Source organism: Budorcas taxicolor, chromosome 8 (assembly GCF_023091745.1).
Source record: "Budorcas taxicolor isolate Tak-1 chromosome 8, Takin1.1, whole genome shotgun sequence".
Classification (NCBI taxonomy): domain Eukaryota; kingdom Metazoa; phylum Chordata; class Mammalia; order Artiodactyla; family Bovidae; genus Budorcas; species Budorcas taxicolor.
Genome location: NC_068917.1, coordinates 99,523,938 through 99,546,750, shown reverse-complemented (window position 1 = coordinate 99,546,750; position 22,813 = coordinate 99,523,938).

Here is a 22,813-nt window from a genome sequence, read left to right as displayed (position 1 = left end):
ACCCAGCTTCCGGAGGTACACCCTTTGTCAAGGCCTCAGACTCACATGAGCAGGTACTTCTGAGAAGCTCAGCCTCTGCTGAAGGGCCTGGGAAAAGGGAGCTCGGAGCTTCCCCTGAGAGGAAGCAGTCCCCATGTTGGGCCTGTTCCAGGATCTGGAGGTCTGCTCTGTGCTTCCCAGACACAGGGAGGCTTGAAGGGTGATTCCATGCCTAATAGTTCCTCTTTCCATTTCTTTAAAGTCAAGAGGTCTCAGATATTGTATCCAGGAGCAACTTATTTCTTAAAGGCAGCCAGTGATCAGTCAAGGGATTAGACTAGAACCTACAGATCGGTGGTCACGTTTTGTACTAATTTCATCAAGGACTTGGTGTCTACAGGCTTTTCTTTCCATGGGGAACCTGGTTGTTGTTGTTCGGTCCCTAAATCGTGTTCTACTCTTTGCAGCCCCGTAGACTGCAGAACGCCAGGCTCCCCTGTCCTCCACTATCTCTCCGAGTTTACTCAGATTCATGTCCATTGAATCAGTGATGCCATCTAATCATCTGGTTTTCTGCCTCCCGCTTCTCCTTTTGCCTTCAGTCTTTGCCAGCATCAGGGTCTTTTCCAATGCAGAAATGCTGGCAGGGGTGACATTGTTAGTATTGTGTCCTTTTGTCCGTTAGGCTCACTTCTTTCTAGTCGAACCCCTATTCTTCTGTGTAGCTCACCCTGAATCTCTGCATTGGAAGAGGATCAGGGGGAACTGAGGGCTTCCCTGATAGTTCAGTTTGTAAAGAATCCACCTGCAAGGCAGGAGACCCTGGTTCAATTCCTGGGTCAGGAACATCCCCTGGAGAAGGGATAGGCTACCCACTCCAGTATTCTTGGGCTTCCCTTGTGGCTCAACTGGTAAAGCATCTGCCTGCAATATGGGAGACCTGACTTCGATCCCTGGGTTAGGAAGATCCCCTGGAGAAGGGAAAGGCTACCCACTCCAGTATTCTGGCCTGGAGAATTCCATGGACTGTATAGCCCATGGGGTCACAAAGAGTCAGACATGACTGAGTGACTTCCACTTTCACAGGGGAACAGATGTGAGAGGAGAGCACGTGGAGAGTAGGGACTGGACTGGCTGGTGGGCATCCCATGAGCCCAAACCTGCCCTGAGAGCACACTGTGAGGAGTTCCCCCCGCCTTGCCGGGCATCCCATTAGCCAAAGTCTACCCTCAGAGCACACCATGAGGAGTTCCCCCACCTTGCCGGGCATCCCATTAGCCAAAACCCCACCATTCTCCCCGCTAAGGAAGGTCTCTGCTCTCCTGAGCCTGAGAGATATTTGGGAGCATATTCTTGGCTCACTTCATAAGCAGTGATCAACACTGGATTTCTTCCTCCTATCCTAGTAGAAGGGAGGGAAGATGGCTGTCTTGGGAATGAGCTAGCCGCTTTTGTAAGTTTTATGAGATGATATGAAACCTCTTGCTCTGAGTAGCAGAAGCCTTGAGTTACCATGCTACTTTGCTTTCAGCATCCTCTATTATCAGGTGTTCTGGGAGCCAGATGTCAGAGCTGAATACATGGAAAGTTTCCACACAACAACGGACTATTCTCTGTGGGCAACACAACCCCTATCACTGTAAAGACCTCTTGTAAGTTACACTTGATGTTTTAACAGGTCAGGCTTGATTGTCTATCTGCTCTAATCCAGATATGGTAGACTCTGCGAGTCCATTCACAAACTGGGGCTCAGCTCAAAGGTAACACATGCTAAGAAATGAGAAAATTTTAGTGAACTGAGAAGGCAATGGCAACCCACTCCAGTACTCTTGCCTGGAAAATCCCATGGATGGAGAAGCCTAGTGGGCTGCAGTCCATGGGGTCCCTAAGAGTTGGACATGACTGAGTGACTTCACTTTCACTTTTTACTTTCATGCATTGGAGGAGGAAAAGGCAACCCACTCCAGTGTTCTTGCCTGGAGAATCCCAAGGATGGGGGAGCCTGGTACGCTGCCGTCTATGGGGTCACCCAGGGTCGGACATGACTCAAGCGACTTAGCAGCAGCCGCAGAGTTGAATTTGGGTCCTCTCTTCTGTTAGGACTTTGGGGATTTGAATACAAAAGGCAAACAAGAGTGACTTAAAAGCCTTTGCAATATTCCAAGAGGTATCTGACATACATCTATTTCATGCCTAGGCTGGAGAAGGAACTGATTGACTTTTTGAACTTTTAATTTGCCTTGGAACTGAATTGAGTCAGGGGACCTCGATTTATGTCCAAACTTTGCTGTGTAACTCTAGATAATTCACTTACCCACTCTGAGCCACATAGAGTTCTTGTGAGACTCAAATAGGATCATGTCTGTGAAATCCCGTTGTCAAATATTATAAAAGCCAAATACTAGGACTGTTATTATTAAAGTAATTAATGTGTAATATATACATGAAGGAATTTTCATCAGAAACTAGAGGTAGAAAAAGATCAAGTCCCCACAAATTCTGGTCAACTTGAGTCAAGCTGTAATTTAAATCTATATTGGTAAACAACTAGGGACCATAATATTGAAATATCTTGTAATTTTAAAAACACCCATACATGCGATATGACACCCTGTGATACTAGAAGGAGCACAGGACTTCAGAGTTGCAAGTCAACATGATTTCAGGAAACCCCAGGTCTCACAAGCACTGGAAAGCCACCTACGTTCTCTGTTCTCCATTGGTCTCCCTAGGACCGCCTGATCTCCCATCTCCTCCTCTCCCTGCCTGTCTCCTGCATTCTCCCTTCAGTGGGCAGGCTTTCACTCCCAGGGTTTTCAGTGGTAATACCTGTAACCTTTACTCACAAGTCCCCATAGTATGCAATCTGGAATCTTCTCTACACCACCACTCCTCAACACCATCCAAGTGACATCTACTTGGGACGGACATTCTGATCTGCTCAGCCCAGGTCAGATGGCCACCAGTCCCAAAGACTGTGGCTGTAGGTGAGAAGTAATGTGATCACCAGAGGTATATCTTGCAGATGGACATGTAGCATCTTTAAGAAGAGAATGAATGGGGCTAGAAGGAAATAGAGGGCTCCTCTACAAACTCCACTGGTGATGCCACTGGCCTTTCCATTCTTGGAAGCTTTGTTGGCTGAATCACAGTTGAGCACTTCATTATTTCATTTTCCCTCTCCCAGTCAATCAGTAAGGTCCTCAGGACAAGAGGAATGGGATATTCTATTCTGTAATCACCAGAATCAGACTGGACCCACTATAGGTACTCAATGAAGACTTATTGGTTGGTATAAAGTAACTGTCAGCTTTTATATGCATACAGAAGTTCACAGTATACATATAACATTCTTATATATTAATTCATTTGAACCCACTATAGTCCTGAATTATTATTACCCTCACTTTACAAATGAGACACAAGCAAGGCACAAGGATCAGAAGTGAAAGAGCCTGAATCTCATTTTAGACATGAAAGCATTCTAGGTGGCTCTAGAAATAACTAAGTGGAGAAGTCCAGGAGGCAGTTAGCTCTGCAATCTAGAGAGAGAGAATATTCCATGTTTGGACATCACACACATATATATGCATACAAACAATGGCAGTCGATGAGATGTCCAGGTGTCTGTATGCAGAATGAAAAGAATAGACCCCAAGTCTGAGAAACACTTAATATTTGATGATGAATTAAACAGGAGGAAGGGGAACTGAGTCCATAGGAGACATAGAAGAAGCAGCCAGGAGGTAGGAGAAAAAAACTGGGATAGGTGGTGATTTATAGAAACTATGGCAAAAAGCTTCTCAAAACTGGAGTGATCAACAGGGTCATGCTTTCAAGAGGCCAAGGTACATAAGAACTGCAGGATGCCCTTGGCAGTTGCAGAAGGAAGATGATCAGTGACTGTCCAGCAGTGTCAGGATAGCAGGAGGGATGGAAGTCAAACATCAGTGGGATGGATGGGAAGGCAGAGGGCATTCGAGAAGGAGGAATAGTGCATCCAGCCAACTCCCTTAAGAAGTGTGGCCGTGAAAGGGGCAGAGGAGACAGTACAACTGAGGATGAGGGTTGAATGAATATTTAGTTTTGTAAAGATGGGGGAAATAAGAACTCACGTAACAGCTAGAGGAGCCAGAAGAGAAGGAGGGATGTGAAGGTGCCTGGGAGAGGGCATAATGGTGGAACAAGGGCCTAAGCAGGAGAAGGGGGGAACTGTAGGCTGTGGTGGAATATCTCAGTTTAACGGCAAGCAAGGAAGAAAGGGCCTGGGAAAAGGGAGACACACAGGCTGGTAAGCCTGCTGGACTGCTGTAGGCACTAGAGAATTTTTGCTCTTTTCTTTCTGTATAAATGAGAAGGACATCTCTTAGGAGTAAGGGAGGTGATGGCTCAGGTGAATAGAGATGATTTGCCTTTATTTTTGTTTCTTTAAGTTTCAGTAAGTTTTATTTATCTTGTTGAAGGATAGTTGATTTACAAAGTTGTGTTAATTTCAGGTTTATAGCACAGTGATTCAGTTATATACACACACATATATATTATTTTACAGATTCTTTTTCCTTATAAAATTTTATAAAATATTGAGTGGAGTTCCTTTTGCTATACAGTAGGTCCTTGTTGGTTATCTATTTTATATATAGTAGTGTGTATAGGTTAATCCCAGTTTATCTATCTTCTACCTCCCTCTTTGGTAACTATACATTTTCTATGTTTGTGGGTCTATTTCTGTTTTGTAAAAAAAAAAGTTCATTTTTGTTATTTTTTTAGATTCCACATATATGTAACATCACCTGATATTTGTCTTTCTCTGATTTTACTCAGTATGATAATCTCTAGATCCATCCATATTGCTGTAAATGCCATTATTTCATTCTTTTTTATGGCTGAGTAACAATCCACTGTATATATGTACCACATTTTCTTTATCCATTTATCTGTCAATGGACATTTAGGTTGCTTTCATGTCTTATTGTAAATAGTGCTGCAATGAACATTTGGATGTTTAAATTAGCATTTTTTCTGGATATATGCCCAGGAATGGGTTTGCTGGATCATATGGTGGCTCTATTTTTAGTTTTTTTTTTTTAATTTTTATAGTTGATTTTCAATGTTCTGTTAGTTTTAGGCATACAGCAAAGTGAATCAGTTATACATATATCCACTCTCTTTTAGACTGTTTCCCATAGGCCATTACAGAGTTTTGAGTAGAGTTTCCTGCACTATACAGTGTGCCCTAGTTAGTTATCTAGTGTGTATATGTCAATCCTAATCTCCAAATTTATCCCTTCCATCCTTGCACTCTGATAACCATAAGTTTGTTTTCTACATCTGTAACTCTATTCCAATTTTGTAGGCAAGTGCCCGCTGCCTTCCCATTGTTTAGTTTCTACTCCTGTATTCATTCACTCATGCATTCATTCAACAATTGTGAATGAATGGCTACATAGCAGCTCATGGAAAATGAGCTGGAAATACCAAGGTAAAACCACCCTGGGCATTGGGTAGGCACAGGCTGCAGAGGAATGTGAACTTCACCTGACCTGTAATAGGACAGGCCCAGATGCCTGGGCCCCTAGACTTTGCACACTGACAAAGTGAGCCACAGTTATATTCTAATTCATCTGATTATTGGGCATAAACACATTTCATGGTCCATGGGGTAACAATCTTTCTCCACCCCTAGAGAATCTAAATCTCTCTTCAACCATATGGTTTGAGTTTCTGGCATAACTCCTGGGGACCACCCCCTCCCCCACTTTAGAAGGAACTGCTAATTATTCCCTAATATCCACATCCTTTTCCTCCATGGTAAGAAAATTTAATAAGGCCCATGGCTACCCAGCTAAAGGATACTTTAACCTGTCCCCTTTGTGAGTAGGTAGGGCTACCTGACAAAGTTCTGACCAGGTGAATGTGGAGAAAAGGATGTGGGCCATTTCCAGGTTGGTCCTTAAAGGGAAGGGGCATGCCCTGTTTTTCCCATTTCCCCTTTTGCTGGCTGGAATGAGGACAAGTGGTGGTTGGCTAATGTAGATGCTGCATAGGAGGGAGCATGGAGCAAAAGCACAGAAAGAGCCTGCCCTCCTTGTTAAATTCCTCATTCACTACCCAGGACTTCGTGTGTGTGCATGCTGTCGTGTCCAACTCTTTGCAACCCCATGGACTGTAGCCCACCAGGCTCCCCTCTCCATGGGATTCCCCAGGCAAGAATACTGGAGTGGGTTGCCATTTCCTACTCTAGGGGATCTTCCCAGCCCAGGAATCAAACTTATGACTCTTGCATCTCTTGCTTTGGCAGGCGGGTTCTTTACAGGCTAACTCAGGACTTGAGCCACAGCTGGACATCCATGTGGGGTCAGCAAGGCCTTGGCGGAGGGGAGCTGGAGGATGGGTGTGGGGTGGGTCCAGAGGGCAGTTCCATTTGGGACCCTGGCGCTCAGGAGTCCTTGAAGCTGCAGGTTGGGAGTTTCAGCAGAAGAGCTAGGTTCTTCACATACACACACAATCTCATTCAGCCCTTACCCCAGGCTTATGAAATATGTATTATCATTTTCATTCTGTAGACTGTAAACTCAAGAAGGGCAAACAGGGATGACCAAACATGCATCTCTTGAGCCACATGCTGGGGCATGCATGTCTGCAGAGTGCTCAGCTCTGTTCTTTTTCTCTCATCATGAGGTTTCTTCTTGCTCGTATGAGGGCCCCAGGCTACCAAGAGTTCAGATACTTATTCAGCCCCGTGGCTTAGCAGGAGTGAGACCTCCACCTTCCTGTCCAGACCACAACATCCTGTGGCCATGTGTCCATCACACACTGACGCCTTCGAGCCCCTCCATGTACAGTGTTGATAGGGCCAAGGGGGGTGGAGCACAAACAGAAATGCCTCCAGGCCAAGAACCCTTTACCACGGGAGCCAGGTGCTATAAATTTCCCCAAATGCATGGCCCTTCTCTCCACGTGCACATCTGGAATGCCATATAACCCCTTCCCTCTCCAGCACTCCCCCTCCACAATGATAACTTCCTGGAGCATTTTAATGACTTGCCATTATAAATAATATACTCTACCCTTTCTTGTAAAAAAAAAAAGCCAGAGGTTTCTGCAAAACCAGCAAATTATTCCAAATCATAATTTCATCAAAAACATGGGGGAAAAAAAAAAAACTTTATACCCTGAGGTAGGAAAGGTTTGGGAGATTTATGTCTTTCCTTGAACACACAGATTTATAACAGTGGATAATGTACATTCATTTCATCCATATTTATACCTGAATTGATGCAGAGTCTGGTATCCATTACTTTAATCTATGTAACTTGATCATCAGAAATCTGAACCATAATTTTAACACGTATTACAAAGAGTTTCTTTTGGGCTTAAAGGAAAATGATGGCAGAGAAGAAAAGCCATTAAGAGCCAGCTGCAGTCGCTTACTCGTGCTGCACTTCTTTCTGCAAAAGTGTGGGTCCCCTGCCCTGTTCCCTGTCTCTTACCTACCTGCACACATATCCACTCCCATCTTGAGTTCCCAGCACTCACTGTACCAGGACTGGAGGGGAGAGAGAGAAGCATGAGCGGGGTGATTAGGGGGAAAGTCATGTAAATAAATCTCTGATGTCACGGCTAGCTCAGGGCTCGCATGGAGGCAGTGGTAATGGGACGGTAGTAGCCTCTGGTCACTTAGGAGAAGTGAAAAAATGCAAGATCTGATCAAAGCGTCCCTCTGACAGACAGTGGAAATTAAACCCAGATACCAGGGCTCAAACAGCATTGCTGGCACTCAGCACATGGTTCCTGTCCAACTTCTGAGCACCAAACACTGGCCTGGCTTAACTACCAAATGCCTGTCCCTGGACTAAAGCCGAATAGTAGATTTTTTGAGAGATCTGGGCCCCAGGATTATAGTGGGCAGAAGATGAGTAAAACAAGAGCCTGGGACTTCACTGTATCAGAGGATGCTCACAAGTCACCATTCCTAGGATTTCCCAAAGTCAGGAAAGCACCGTGAGGGCAGATCTTTTGGTCTGTTTTGCTTACTAGTATGTTTCAGGGCTGGCATTCAGTAGGTGCTTGACAAACATTTGTTGAACGAAAGGCTTTCATTACAGACCATTCAGAGTTATAAACTGCAGTGAGTCTATACAGTCCAACAGCAAAAGATGAGACCTAGAGCATTTATGAAATCAGTCTAGGAATCAATTAGGAACATGATTAGCAGGGAGTAATATGCAATTAAATTTATTATTTTGCATTCTTTTATTTTCCAAACGATCTTCCATTTTTTTATTATATGTATGTCTTCATAATGTTTCATATTTTAGAAATACTTTGAGATTTTTTTTTTTTTTTTTTTTTGCTTCAACTTTTTTTTATTTGAAAATGTATTTAAAAGTCCAATAATTTTTAATATAAATTATGACTCTCAAAACCATTCCCATCACTCTCAATATTGTTAAAATGATGGTAGCATACACAGTAGAGAAGGTAGCTAAAGGTGAGAGAGCACCAAAGAAAAGAAGGTCGTGTGTAAAGAGCAGGCAGTAGAGTAAGGCTCAAGATCAGGGTGACCAGAGATTCCAGAAGGTCCCCATCTTCCTGCCCTATCCTGTTAACCCTTTAGATCTAGTATAACCCGCAGGCTATTGAGCAATTAGCTAGACTGGAATTGAGTACATTGGGAATGTATCCCTATGACCAAGCTTAGACACTGAAAAACTGCAGGAAATACACTGAAATTTGAAAAAATCAGAACCTCAGTTAATATAGGTGGGGGTGAACCAGATGGATGGTGGAATCAGCAGAGTGGACCTTAGTTCTCACATTCCTGACTCCCACTCCCATCAGACAGGATGGTTCCTGTTACTGAGCTAACAAGACTGCTGCCTTCTCATCTCTGGGCAGGCAGGAGCTTATCTGTTCCGCCCTTCTAAATACCCTGCAAGGAAGGGGCTAGAACAAAACACCTGAGAAAACGGAAAGCGCCTTAAAGACCCTGCTCCGACAGTATTTTCCCACCTAAGGCGGACTCTTCAGCCAGGTGGGCAGTGGGACGCTGGTCTTCAGACAAAACTCCCTGAGTCTTACTTGTGTCTGGTTCTAGGACTATGGCACAGAAATAGTTTAAATTTGGGGGAGATAAGCTGGGCTGGCTGCAGCTCTGCTGTTTCTCTCTTCCTTCCTTCTGCAACTCCATTTCACCCTGTTCAGGGCCCCACACCGTAGGGACCCCGCCCCTGGAGAGAATAATGATGGAGCGTTGCAGCACATGTCCATACAGAGACATGAACCCACACAAGCACAAGCAACACAATGAGCAGAGTTTGGAGATTAGGTGCAGCCCTATTGAACCTATTTTACAAAGGGCCCTCATTTATCTGTGGTTCAGGCTTAGGATGAACAAGTGGAAGTCAGGTAAGAGGAAAATATCTTGACTCTCAAGCTGTGGCTCTCAGCGGGGAGGGTGCCCTCTAGGAGACATTTGGCCACATCTGGGGACATTTTTGGTTGTCACAACTAGGGTGGGCAAGGATGCTGCTAAATGTTCTACAATGCACAAGGCAGTCCCTCCCTACCAAGAATTACCTAGCCCAAGATGTCAAAGTGCCTAGTTTTGAGAAAACTTGCTCTAGAGGTCTTCCAACTCCCATGCTGTGAGGCTCTTAAGCTCATTTTAGGATGACTGTTTTCAACCTATTTATCTCACCACCCCTCCCATCCTCAGCGATCAATAAGTCTACCCTGAGACATAAACTCCTAGTTTTGTGGCCTTCTGGGTTCTTCTCCAAGATCCCTCTTCCTCCTCTCACCTAGGCCAGCAGGGAGGTTGGCAGAAGGCAGATCCCCAAGACTAAAAACGAATGTCTCCAGGTTAAGATCCACCGCTTAACTCTTATCCAATGGGAAATAATAAGGCTCATGACAAGGTTGGGGTTAAGGGCAGAGGTAGTAGCAAGATGGGGTAATTAAGAGATCTCATCTTAAATTAAAATTTTAATTAAAAAAGAGGAAAAGATCTGAGAGAGCCAGCAATGCTATAGAAACAGGGCTAGAGGCCTTCTGAGAGAAAGAACCCGGTACTGGCAAAGAGATAGGAGGGACTGTGAGCTTAAAGTCCACACTCTAGAAAGAAAGAGCAGCCAGCTGTCACCCCCTAAGACCCGACCTGACATCCACTTCAGTTCCCTCCAGGAGGAAAGACAGACACAGGGAGGTAGGGAGCCTCTCAGCAAAGCTGGCTTTAGCTTAGGTCATCTCACCTACCCACCACATGTAAGGAATTCCAGGTTAGGAGTTTAAAAACATATGGCACCTAGACCATCATTCAGGAGACAGGAACTCATTCCAAGTTCCCAGAAATCTCCTATCTCAGATCTGAGAGTGTCCAAGACTTCAGCCGAGCTCCTCTGGCCAGTTAGTCGTCACTCGGTCAGTCCTGCTGCCTTGACCCCATCTCCAGGAGGGGCTGCAACCAGAGGGAGGAAAGGGAGTCCAGCCCCCGAGCCTTCTGAGGCATTATGAGACAGACAGGAAAAGAGGGGCCCTGGGCCGCTGATTCTGGGAGGAGAACTGATAGGGGCAGCATCTCTTTGGGGCTGGACAGAGTGGAGGCTGGACACATAGCAGATCCATTCCTATCGGAGCTATAAGCCCCTAGAATTGCTCCATGGCCTGTCTCGGTTTCCCTTGGATCTCATCTGCTCCTGAACTGCACCTGTCATGGCAAGTCCATCTCCGGCCCCCATCTCCCCAGAGCCAATGTGAGTCAGGTGGACAAAATTCATTGGTTCCCCAATCATGGTTCGATCAATCCGTCTCCTCTTCTTCTTCGGCTGGGGTTTCTCTACCACGCAGCAGCCCAGTTTGTGCCAAAATTCACTCATGTTCCCTGACGGTTCCAGTTTCACTCCTCTGCCTGAAGCCCCAGAGGGCTCTTGTTCTTGTGCCTGACTGCCCTCGCCTCACTCCCCTCAGGTGTAACAATGCCTTGAGTTTCAGCTGGACAGGTCTAGACAAAGTAGAGTCCTTGGAGCCCTGAGCTGAGTGGTGAAGGTCAGCGTCTCAGATCCTGAGACACTAGCAAGGTCAGGGGTGGGCAGGCAGGTGCAAGGTTATGTCTTCCACAGACTTGGAACCCTGCTCTGCTCCGGCATTGAGGCGCCCGGCAGCTGATGGGGGGCTCCCGCTCGGGGCACGCCAGTGTGGGTTCCCGGGCTCGCTCCTCGGCGCGGTGGGGGAGCCGAGGGCGGACCCTACTTTGAGATTTTAAAGCACGATGTCATTTAATATTCATAGCAATCCTGTGACATAGTTATAACTAATACAATTCCCATTTCACAGATGAGGAAGTTGATAAGCAGAGTTTCCATAAGCTGCCTTGAACTACCAGTCACAGGAAGCACTAGGCTGTGAGCATTGCATCCTCCGATTCCTGGCCCCATGTTCTTTTTTTAGACTCTATATACACCACAGTGGAGTGGCATAAAAAGGGAACATTAGGAGTGGCTGGAGGCAGCTGATCTGGCCCCAATTAGAACCCAGGAAGAGACTGCCAACCCACAAATCACTAGAGCTGCTAAGTGCATTTCTCTAGAGCCTCCTGAGGATGGTTTTAGATTTGACTATGCCTCAAGGGAACAAATTCCAGCTGTCTGATCCTTGAAGTCAGACAGGACAATAGTTTGGCTTCATGTTTCACTGGTGAAAACTAGCTTTTATTTTTTTAAAGGAAACCTATTCTCCAAAAGGGATTAATGGAGCTATTGCTTTATTGGTTTTTAGCTTTTTACTGTAAGAATGTATATATGTGTGTGTGTGCACATATATGCATACATATGCATACGTACATATACATCTAACATATATATATGTATATATGAAGTCTCTAAAAACTACAACCAAAATAAATAATTATTTACTTTTAGAGGAGAAGACTTCCAAGTATAACCTGTCCTGTAGACCAGCAGTCCCCAACATTTTTGGCACCAGGGATTGGTTTTGTGGAAGATGATTTTTCCATAGATGGGGGGAGGGGGATGGTTTCAAGATAGTTCGAGTGCATTATATTTATTGGGCACTTCATTTCTAGTATTATTACCTCAGTTCCACCTCAGATCATCAGGCATTAGATCCTGGAGGTTGGGGACCCTTCTCTAGACAACTGGGCTCCTCGAGAGAGCACCAGGAAATGGGGAGCGTGCTAAGTCTTCACATTCCACACTGCTGGCACTGTTAGAGGCATGCAGGAGAAGTTCTTAACAGGCAGCCCTACTATATCCAGATCATCACTCCTGTTCGTAGAAAAGGACGCCGAGGGTCAGAGAAGTTGTGTCTTGGGTGAGGTTCCACAGGCAGTGAGCGAACGGGTTATGATCTGAGCCCAGACCTAAGTAACCTCACAATCCGTACTCTGTCCAGTCTGTGCTCACCATTAACAGATTTCTATCAGTTGCAAATTCTGAATCCTGAACAACGGCAAGAAAGTTTCCTTAGCTACTACACGTAGACAGCGTCTTCAAAATTTTTCCTCTTTTCTCCCCAACCAGATGTAAGATTTCCCTTCTTGGCTGTTGTTGGTCAGTCACTAAGTTGTGTCTGACTCTTTGCAACTCCATGCACTGCAGCACACCGAGCTTCCCTGTTCTTTACTATCTCCCAGAGTCAGTGATGCCATCCAACCATCTCACCCTCTGTTGCCCCCTTCTCCTGCCTTCAATCTTTCCCAGCATCAGGATCTTTCCCAATGAGCTGGCTCTTCGCATATGGTAGCCAAAGTACTGGAGCATCAGCTTCAGCATCAGTCCTTTCAGTGAACTGGAATCCTTCCAATCAATTCAGTCCTTCGGAATTTATTTCCTTTAGGATTGACTGGTTTGATCTCCTTGCTATTGTCCAAGGGACTCTGAGGAGTCTTCTCCAGTACCACAGTTTGAAAGCATCAATTCTTCAGGGCTCAGACTTCTTTATGGTCCAACAATATGACTACTGGAAAAACCATAGTTTTGACTATACGGACCTTTGTTAGCAAAGTGATGTCTCTGCTTTTTAATATGCTGTCTAGGCTTGTTATAGATTTTCTTCCAAGGAGCAAACATCTTTTCCCCTCTCTTGAGCCCCATATTATTACTTGATTTCAAATTCATGGAAAACTTGCACATGCATTGTACTTGCCTGGGGCACTCATCCTAGGAGACTGACCCAGCAGCTACTGCCTCTCACTCCAATGCCGCTAAACAGATGAACTGACACTAAGAAAGATCAGTAAACCATCCGGATCAAACTGTGAGCCCAAACTCAACAGGCACTAGCTCTGTGGCCCAAACTCTGGTTTCAGGACCTTGGTTTCAAGAACCACACTATTTTCCATTTCCTGGAGTTGAAAGCAGGACAGAATGTGCTACATTTCTCTTAATCATTTTTGTGTGACTCTTATGGACTAATGACGCTTCCCTGGTGGCTCAGACAGTAAAGCGTCTGCCTGCAGTGTGGGAGACCCGGGTTCGATCCCTGGGTTGGGAAGATCCCCTGGAGAAGGAGATAGCAATCCACTCCAGTACTCTTGCCTGGAAAATTCCATGGACCGAGAGGCTCCTCAGAGCCTGGGAGGCTACAGTTCATGGGGTCGCAAACAGTCGGACACGACTGAGCGACTTCACTTTACTTTACTTTTATGGACTAATGAAACAGCAGATGCTCAGTGCTGGGCATTTGCCATGTGCCCAGAACTCAGCTGGGGCGTCAGATTATGGAGAACCCTGAGCTGCACAGACCCCGCCCTCGAGGGCTTAATGACGGGATGAACGTCGGAGCTGTGAAGTGTGGTTGAAAACACATGCGTTATTTGTGCATGGGCTGGCCCATTGCACTCTTAAGTGTCAGTAAAGCTGACCAGGTTTCCTAGGTCTCCATATTCTCTTTAGGCTTGGTTCAGAGTTCAGTGCTTAGCAGGCTAGAGCCCCTGCACAAGGCTGTGCCCATCCCTTCTGGGACGGGTATCTGGCCCAGCCACAGCCCTGAGGCCCTTAGCTCACTCCCTGCCTAGTTGATCACTCTCTCTTCTATTCTTGCTCCCACTGCATATCCACTATATTCTTCCATTCCATTCACTGGATTTGAACTTGACCTGTAGTACTATATAATTTTTCATTTACTAAGTCATGATTAGAGGCCAGGAACTATGAAGATCATTTATGTTTGTTCCCTCTAATTTCCACAGCAACTATGGGAAAGAGGAGATTCAGTATAGTTCAGTCACTCAGTCGTGTGCAACTCTTTGCGACCCCATGGATTGCAGCACGCCAGGCCGCCCTATCACCAACATCCGGAGTTTACACAAACTCATGTCCACTGAGTTGGTGATGCCATCAAACCATCTCATCTTCTGTCGTCCCCCTCTCCTCCTGATTTCAACTTTTCCCAGCATCAGGGTCTTTTTCAATGAGATAGTTCTTCACATAAGTTGGCCAAAGTATTGGACTTTCAGCTTTTAGCAACAGTCCTTCCAATGAATATTCAGGACAGATTTCTTTCAGAATGGACTAGTTAGATTTCCTTGCTGTCCAAGGGACTCTCAAGAGTCTTCTCCAACACCACAGTTCAAAAGCATCAATTCTTAGGTGCTCAGCTTTGTTTATGGTCCAACTCTCACATCCATACATGACCACTGGAAAAACCAGAGCCTTGACTAGATGGACCTTTGTTGGCAAAGTCATGTCTCTGCTTTTAAATATGTTGTCTAGGTTAGTCATAACTTTTCTTCCAAGGAGCAAGTATCTTTTAATTTCTTGGTTGCAGTCACCATCTACAGTGATTTTGGAACCCCGAAAATAAAGTCTCTCACTGTTTGCAATGTTTCCCCATCTATTTGCCATGAAGTGATGAGGCTGGATGCCATGACCTTAGTTTTCTGAATGTTGACTTTTAAGTCACCTTTTTCACTCTCCTCTTTCACTTTCATCAAGAGGCTCTTTAGTTCTTTGCTTTCTGCTGTAAATCTGGCATCATCTGCATATCTAGGTTATTGATATTTCTCCTGGCAATCTTGATTCCAACTTGTGCTTCATCCAGTCCAGCATTTCTCATGAGATGCTCTACATATAAGTTAAATAAGCAGGATGACACTATACAGCCTCGACATATTCCTTTTCCTATTTGGAACCAGTCTGTTATTCCATTTCCAGTTTGAACTATTGCTTCTTGAACTTCATACAGATTTCTCAGGAGGCAGGTAAGGTGATCTGGTGTTCCCATCACTTTAAGAATTTCCCACAGTTTGTTGTGATCCACACAGTCAAAGGCTTTGGGATAGTCAATAAAGCAGAAGTAGATGTTTTTCTGGAATTCTCTTGCTTTTTTGATGATCCAACAGATATTGGCAATTTGATGTCTGGTTCCTCTGCCTTTTCTAAAACCAGCTTGAACATCTGGAAGTTCATGGTTCATGTATGTTGAAGACTGGCTTGGAGAATTTTGAGCATTACTTTGCTAACCTGTGAGATGAGTGCAATTGTGCAGTAGTTTGAGCATTCCTTGGCATCGCCTTTCTTTGGGATTGGAATGAAAACTGACCTTTTCCAGTCCTGGGGACTCTGCTCAACTTTCCAAATTTGCTGGCATATTGAGTGCAGCCCTCTCACAGCATCATCTTCCAGGATTTGAAATAGCTCAACTGGAATTCCATCACCTCCACCTGCATTGTTCATAGTGATGCTTCCTAAGGCCCATTTGACTTCAGATTCCAGGGTGTCTGGCTCTAGGTGAGTGATCACACCATCGTGATTATCTGGGTCGTGAAGATCTTTTTTGTATAGTTCTTCTGTGTATTCTTGCCACCTCTTCTTAATAGCTTCTGCTTCTGTTAGGTCCATTCCATTTCTGTCCTTTATTGTGCCCATCTTTGCATGAAAATTTCCCTTGGTATCTCTAAATTTCTGGAAGAGATCTCTAGTCTTTCCCATTCTATTGTTTTCCTCTATTTCTTTGCATTGATTGCTGAGGAAGGCTTTCTTATCTGTCCTTGCTATTCTTTGGAACTCTGCATTCAAATGGGTATATCTTTCCTTGTCTCCTTTGCCTTTTGCCTCTCTTGTTTTCATAGCTATTTATAAGGCCTCCTCAGACAACCATTTTTCCTTTTTGCATTTCTTTTTCTTGGGGATGGTCTTGATCACTGCCTCCTGTACAATGTCACGAACCTCCATCCATAGTTCTCCAGGCACTCTGTCTATCAGATCGAATCCCTTGAATCTATTTGTCACTTCGACCGTATAACCGTAAGGGATTTGATTTACATCATACCTGAATGGTCTAGTGGTTTTCCTTACTTTCTTAAGTCTGAATTTGGCAATAAGGAGTTCCTGATCTGAGCCACAGTCAGCTCCTGGTCTTGTTTTGGCCTACGGTATACAGCTTTTCCATTTTTGGCTGCAAAGAATAAAACCAATCTGAGATCAGTATTGACTGTCTGGTGATGTCCGTGTGTAAAGTCTTCTCTTGTCTTGTTGAAAGAGGGTATTTGCTGTGACAAGTACGTTCTCTTGGCAAAACACTATTAGCCTTTGCCCTGCTTCAATCTGTACTCCAAGGCCAAATTTGCCTATTACTCCAGGTATTTCTTGATTTCCTGCTTTTGCATTCCAGTCCCCTAGAATGAAAAGGACATCTCTTTTGGGTGTTAGATCTAGAAGGTCTTGAAGGTCTTCATAGAACCGTTCAACTTCAGCTTCTTCAGCGTTACTGGTTGGAGCATAGACTTGGATTACCGTGATACTGAATGGTTTGCCTTGGAAATGAACAGAGATCATTCTGTTGTGTTTTGAGATTGCACCCAAATATTGCATTTTGGACTCTGTTGTTGACTATGAAGCCTGCTCCATTTCTTCTAAGGGATTCTTGCCCACAGTGGTAGATAATGGTTATCTGAGTTAAATTCACCCATTCCAGTCCATTTTAGTTCACTGATTCCTAAAAGGTTGATGTTCACTCTTGCCATCTCCTGTTTGGTCACTTCCAATTTGCCTTGATTCATGGACCTAACATTCCATGTTCCACAAGCTGGAATCAAGATTGCCGGGAGAAATTTTGATAAGCTCAGATATGCAGATACCACCACCCTTATGGCAGAAAGTGAAGAGGAACTAAAAAGCCTCTTGATGAAAGTGAAAGAGGAGAGTGAAAAAGTTGCTTAAAGCTCAACATTCAGAAAACGAAGGTCATAGCATCTGGTCCCATCACTTCATGGGAAATAGATGGGGAAACAGTGGAAACAGTGTCAGACTTTATTTTTTGGGGCTCCAAAATCACTGCAGATGGTGATTGCAGCCATGAAATTAAAAGACGCTTGCTCCTTGGAAGAAAAGTTATGACCAACCTAGATAGCATATTCAAATGCACAGACATTACTTTGCCAACAAAGGTCCACCTAGTCAAGGCTATGGTTTTTCCAGTGGTCGTGTATGGATGTGAGAGTTGGACTGTGAAGAAAGCTGAGGCCCGAAGAATTGATGCTTTTGAACTGTGGTGTTGGAGAAGACTCTTGAGAGTCCTTGGACTGCAAGGAGATCCAACCAGTCCATTCTGAAGGAGATCAACCCTGGGATTTCTTTGGAAGGAATGATGCTAAAGCTGAAACTCCAGTACTTTGGCCACCTCATGTGAAGAGTTGACTCATTGGAAAAGACTTTGATGCTGGGAGGGATTGGGGGCAGGAAGGGAAGGGGACAACAGAGGATGAGATGGCTGGATGGCATCACTGACTCAATGGATGTGAGTTTGAAGGAACTCCGGGAGTTGGTGATGGACAGGGAGGCCTGGTATGCTGCAATTCATGGGGTTGCGAAGAGTTGGACATGACTGAGCAACTGAACTGAACTGATGCAATATTGCTCTTTACAGCATCAGACTACTTCCACCACCAGTCACATCCACAACTAGGTATTGTTTTTTCCTTGGCTCCATCTCTTCATTCTTTCTGGAGTTATTTCTTCACTGTTTCCAGTAGAATATTGGGCACCTAAGTGACCTGGGGAGTTCATCTCTCAGTGTACTATCTTTTTGCCTTTTCATACTATTCATGGGATTCTCAAGGTAAGGATACTGAAGTGGTTTGCCATTCCCATCTCCAGTGGACTACATTTTGTCAGAACTCTCCACCATGACCCGTCCGTCTTGAGTGGCCCTACATGGCATGCCTCATGGTTTCATTGAATTAGACAAGGCTGTGGTCCATGTGATGAGTTTGATTAGTTTTCTGTGATTGTGGTTTTCATTCTATCTGCGCTCTGATGGATAAAGATAGAGGTTTATGGAAGCTTCCTGATGCGAGAGACTGAGAGGGAAACTGAGTCTTGTTATGATGGGGGGAATGCAAAAAAAGGAAGTCAAGAGATATCTAGAGTAACAGGCAAATTTGGCCTTGGAGTACAGAATGAAGCAGGGCAAAAGCTAACAGAGTTTTGCCAAGAGAATACACTGTTCATAGCAAACACCCTCTTCCAACAACAAAAGAAAAGACTCTACACATGGACTTCACCAGATGGTCAATACCGATTTCAGATTGATTATATTCTTTGCAGCCAAAGATGGAAAAGCTCTATACTGTAGGCAAAAACAAGACTTGCAGCTGACTGTGGCTCAGATCATGAACTCCTTATTGCCAAATTCAGACTTAAATTGAAGAAATTAGGGAAAACCACTAGACCATTCAGTTCAGTTGCTCAGTCATGTCTGACTCTTTGTGACCCCATTAACCTCAGCATGCCAGGCCTCCCTGTCCATCACCAACAACCGTAGTTCACTCAGACTCATGTCCATCGAGTCAGAGATGCCATCCAGCCATCTCATCCTCTGTCATCCCCTTCTCCTCCTGCCCTCAATCTTTCCCAGCATCAAGGTCTTTTCAAATGAGTCAGTTCTCCAAAGTACTGGAGTTTCAGCTTCAACATCATTCCTTCCAATGAACACCCAGGACTGATCTCCTTTAGGATGGACTAGTGGATTTTCTTGCAGTCCAAGGGACTCTCAAGAGTCTTCTCCAACACCACAGTTTAAAAGCATCAATTCTTCAGCACTCAGTTTTCTTTATAGTCCAACTCTCACATCCATACATGACCATTGGAAAAACCAAAGCCTTGACTAGATGGACCTTTGTTAGCAAAGTAATGTCTCTGCTTTTTAATATGCTGTCTAGGTTGGTCATAACTTTCCTTCCAAGGAGTGAGCGTCTTTTAATTTCATGGCTGCAATCACCATCTGCAGTGATTTTGGAGCCTAGAAAAATAAAGTCTGACACTGTTTCCACTGTTTCCCCATCTATTTGCCATGAAGACCATTCAGGTATGATGTAAATCAAATCCCTTATGATTATACAGTTGAAGTAACAAATAGATTCAAGGGACTAGATCTGATAGACAGAGTGCCTGAAGAACTATGGATGGAGGTCCGTGACAATGCACAGGAGGCAGTGATGAAGACCATCCCCAAGAAAAAGAAATGCAGAAAGGAAAAACGGCTGTCTGAGGAGGCCTTATAAATAGCTATGAAAACAAGAGAAGCAAAAGGCAAAGGAGACAAGGAAAGATATATCCATTCGAATGCAGAGTTCCAAACAATAGCAAGGACAGATAAGAAAGCCTTCCTCAGCAATCAATGCAAAGAAATAGAGGAAAACAATGGACTGGGAAATACTAGAGATCTCTTCCAGAAATTTAGAAATACCAAGGGAAATTTTCATGCAAAGATGGGCACAATAAAGGACAGAAATGGAATGGACCTAACAGAAGCAGAAGCTATTAAGAAGAGGTGGCAAGAATACACAGAACTATACAAAAAAGATCTTCATGACCCAGATAATCACGATGGTGTGATCACTCACCTAGAGCCAGACATCCTGGAATCTGAAGTCAAATGGGCCTTAGGAAGCATCACTATGAACAATGCAGGTGGAGGTGATGGAATTCCAGGTGAGCTATTTCAAATCCTGGAAGATGATGCTGTGAGAGGGCTGCACTCAATATGCCAGCAAATTTGGAAAACAGCAGAGTCCCCAGGACTGGAAAAGGTCAGTTTTCATTCCAATCCCAAAGAAAGGCGATGCCAAGGAATGCTCAAACTACTGCACAATTGCACTCATCTCACAGGTTAGCAAAGTAATGCTCACAATCCTCCAAGCCAGGCTTCATTGTACAGCCAGGCTGTACATGAACTGCGAACTTCCAGATGTTCAAGCTGGATTTAGAAAAAGCAGAGGAACCAGACATCAAATTGCCAACATCTGTTGGATCATCAAAAAAGCAAGAGAATTCCAGAAAAACATCTACTTCTGCTTTATGGACTATGCCAAGGCCTTTGACTGTGGATCACAGAAAACTGTGGAAAATTCTTAAAGAGATGGGAATACCAGACTACCTTACCTGCCTCCTGAGAATCTGTATGCAAGTCAAGAAGCAAAAGTTCGAATTTGACATTGAACAACAGACTGGTTCCAAATTAGGAAAGGGGTATGTCAAGCCTGTAGATTGTTATCCTGCTAATTTAACTTATATGCTGAGTACATCATTTGCAATTTCAGGCTGGATGAAGCTCACGCTGGATTCAAGCTTGTTGGGAAAAATATCCATAACCTCAGATACGCAGATGACACCATCCTTATGGCAGAAAGCAAAGAAGAACTAAAGAGCCTCTTGATGAACGTGAAAGAAGAGAGCGAAAATGGTGGCCTAAAACTTCATATTCAGAAAACTAAGATCATGGCATCCAGCCCCATCATTTCATGGCAAATAGATGTGGAAACATTGCAAACAGTGAGAGACTTTATTTTGGGGGGCTCCAAAATCACTGCAGTTGGTGACTGCAGCCATGAAATTAAAACATGGTTACTCCTTAGAAGAAAAGCTATGACCAACCTAGACAGCATATTAAAAAGCAGAGATATTAGCTTGCCAACAAATGTTCATTTAGTCAAAGCTATGATTTTTCCAGTAGCCATGTATGGATTTGAGAGTTGGACTATAAAGAAAGCTGAGTGGTGAAGAATTGATGCTTTTGAACTGTGGTGTTGGAAGAGACCCTTGAGAGTCCCTTGGATATCAAGGAGAGTCAACTAGTCAGTCCTAAACAAAATCAGTCCTGAATATCACTGGAAGGACTGATGCTGAAGCTGAAACTCCAATACTTTGGCCACCTGATGTGAAGAACTGACTCACTGGAAAAGACCCTGATGCTGGGAAAGATCAAAGGTGGGAGGAAAATGAGACAAGACAGAGGATGAGATGGTTGGATGGCATCATCAACTCTATAGACATGAATTTGAGTAAGTTCTGGGTTTTGGTGATGGACAGGGGGGCCTGGCATGCTGCAGTCCATAGGATCACAAAGAGTCGGACATGACTGAGCGACTGAACTGAACAATTCTCTTTACGTGTAAAACCTCACAAATAACATTCCATTTCACAGAAAGGCTATTTGTGTGTGCATATGGATACACACATGTTCATTTTATACATTATCTATATATTTATACACTATATATCTATATGGATGTGAGAGTTGGACTGTGAAGAAGGCTGAGCGCCGAAGACTTGATGCTTTTGAACTGTGGTGTTGGAGAAGACTCTTGAGAGTCCCTTGGACTGCAAGGAGATCCAACCAGTCCATTCTGAAGGAGATCAACACTGGGATTTCTTTGGAAGGAACGATGCTAAAGCTGAAGCTCCAGTACTTTGGACACCTCATGTGAAGAGTTGACTCACTGGAAAAGACCCTGATGCTGGGAGGGATTGGGGGCAGGAAGAGAAGGGGATGACAGAGGATGAGATGGCTGTATGGCATCATGGACTTGATGGACGTGAGTCTGAGTGAAGTCCATGAGATGGTGATGGACAGGGAGGCCTGGCGTGCTGCGATTCATGGGGTCGCAAAGAGTCGGACACGACTGAGCGACTGAACTGAACTGAATTGAATATATCTATAGATAAATATATACATTTATCTATATTATAGATACAAATATATGTGTACATGTGCACTTAATGTGTAGGTGAAATAAACTGAGCTCAATCTTGAAATGATAGAAATGGAATTTGAACTCAGCTTTCTTGTCTCCAAACACTTTTGGGGTTCTAGCCACTAAATCATCAACTTTGCTTCTGCCCTTAAATCACCAGGCAGTTTATAAAATTCTGATTTTGGGGTCCCACTTAAAGAGATTCTGATATGACTGCTCTGGGGTATGGTCCCACCTGAGGTCTTTTAAAAGTTTAATGCTCTGACTTTAATGCAGTCTAAAATTGAGAACCACCACTCCAGCCAGCACCCCACTTATCAGTTTCCTATTGCTGTTATGACAAATAAGCACCAACAGTGGCTCCAAACAAGACACATTATTCTATTATTTTCTGGGTTCATAGTTCCAACATGGGTCACAGTGGGTTAAAATCAAGGTGTGGGGCTGGGATGTGCACCTTTCTGGAAGTTCTAGGGGAGAATCTATTTCTTGCCATTTCCAGGTTTTAGAGGCTGCCCACACTACTTGTCTAGTGGCCCTTTTCCTTCATCTTCAAAGCCAGCAACAGCAGGTCGAGTCCTCACAAAGCATTCCTCTGACATTTCCTGCCTTCTTTTCCTCATTTAAGGACACTTGTGATTACATTGATCCCACCCAGGTTATCTGAATAATATTCCTATTTTAAAGGCACGTGACCAGAAACCTTCAGTCCATCTGCTGTCTAATCTGCTTTGCCACATAAAGTAACATAGCCACAGGTACTGGGGATTAGAGATTAGATCTCTTTAGTGGCCATAATTCTGTCAACTACAATTGACTAGCAGTTTAAAAAAAAATCAG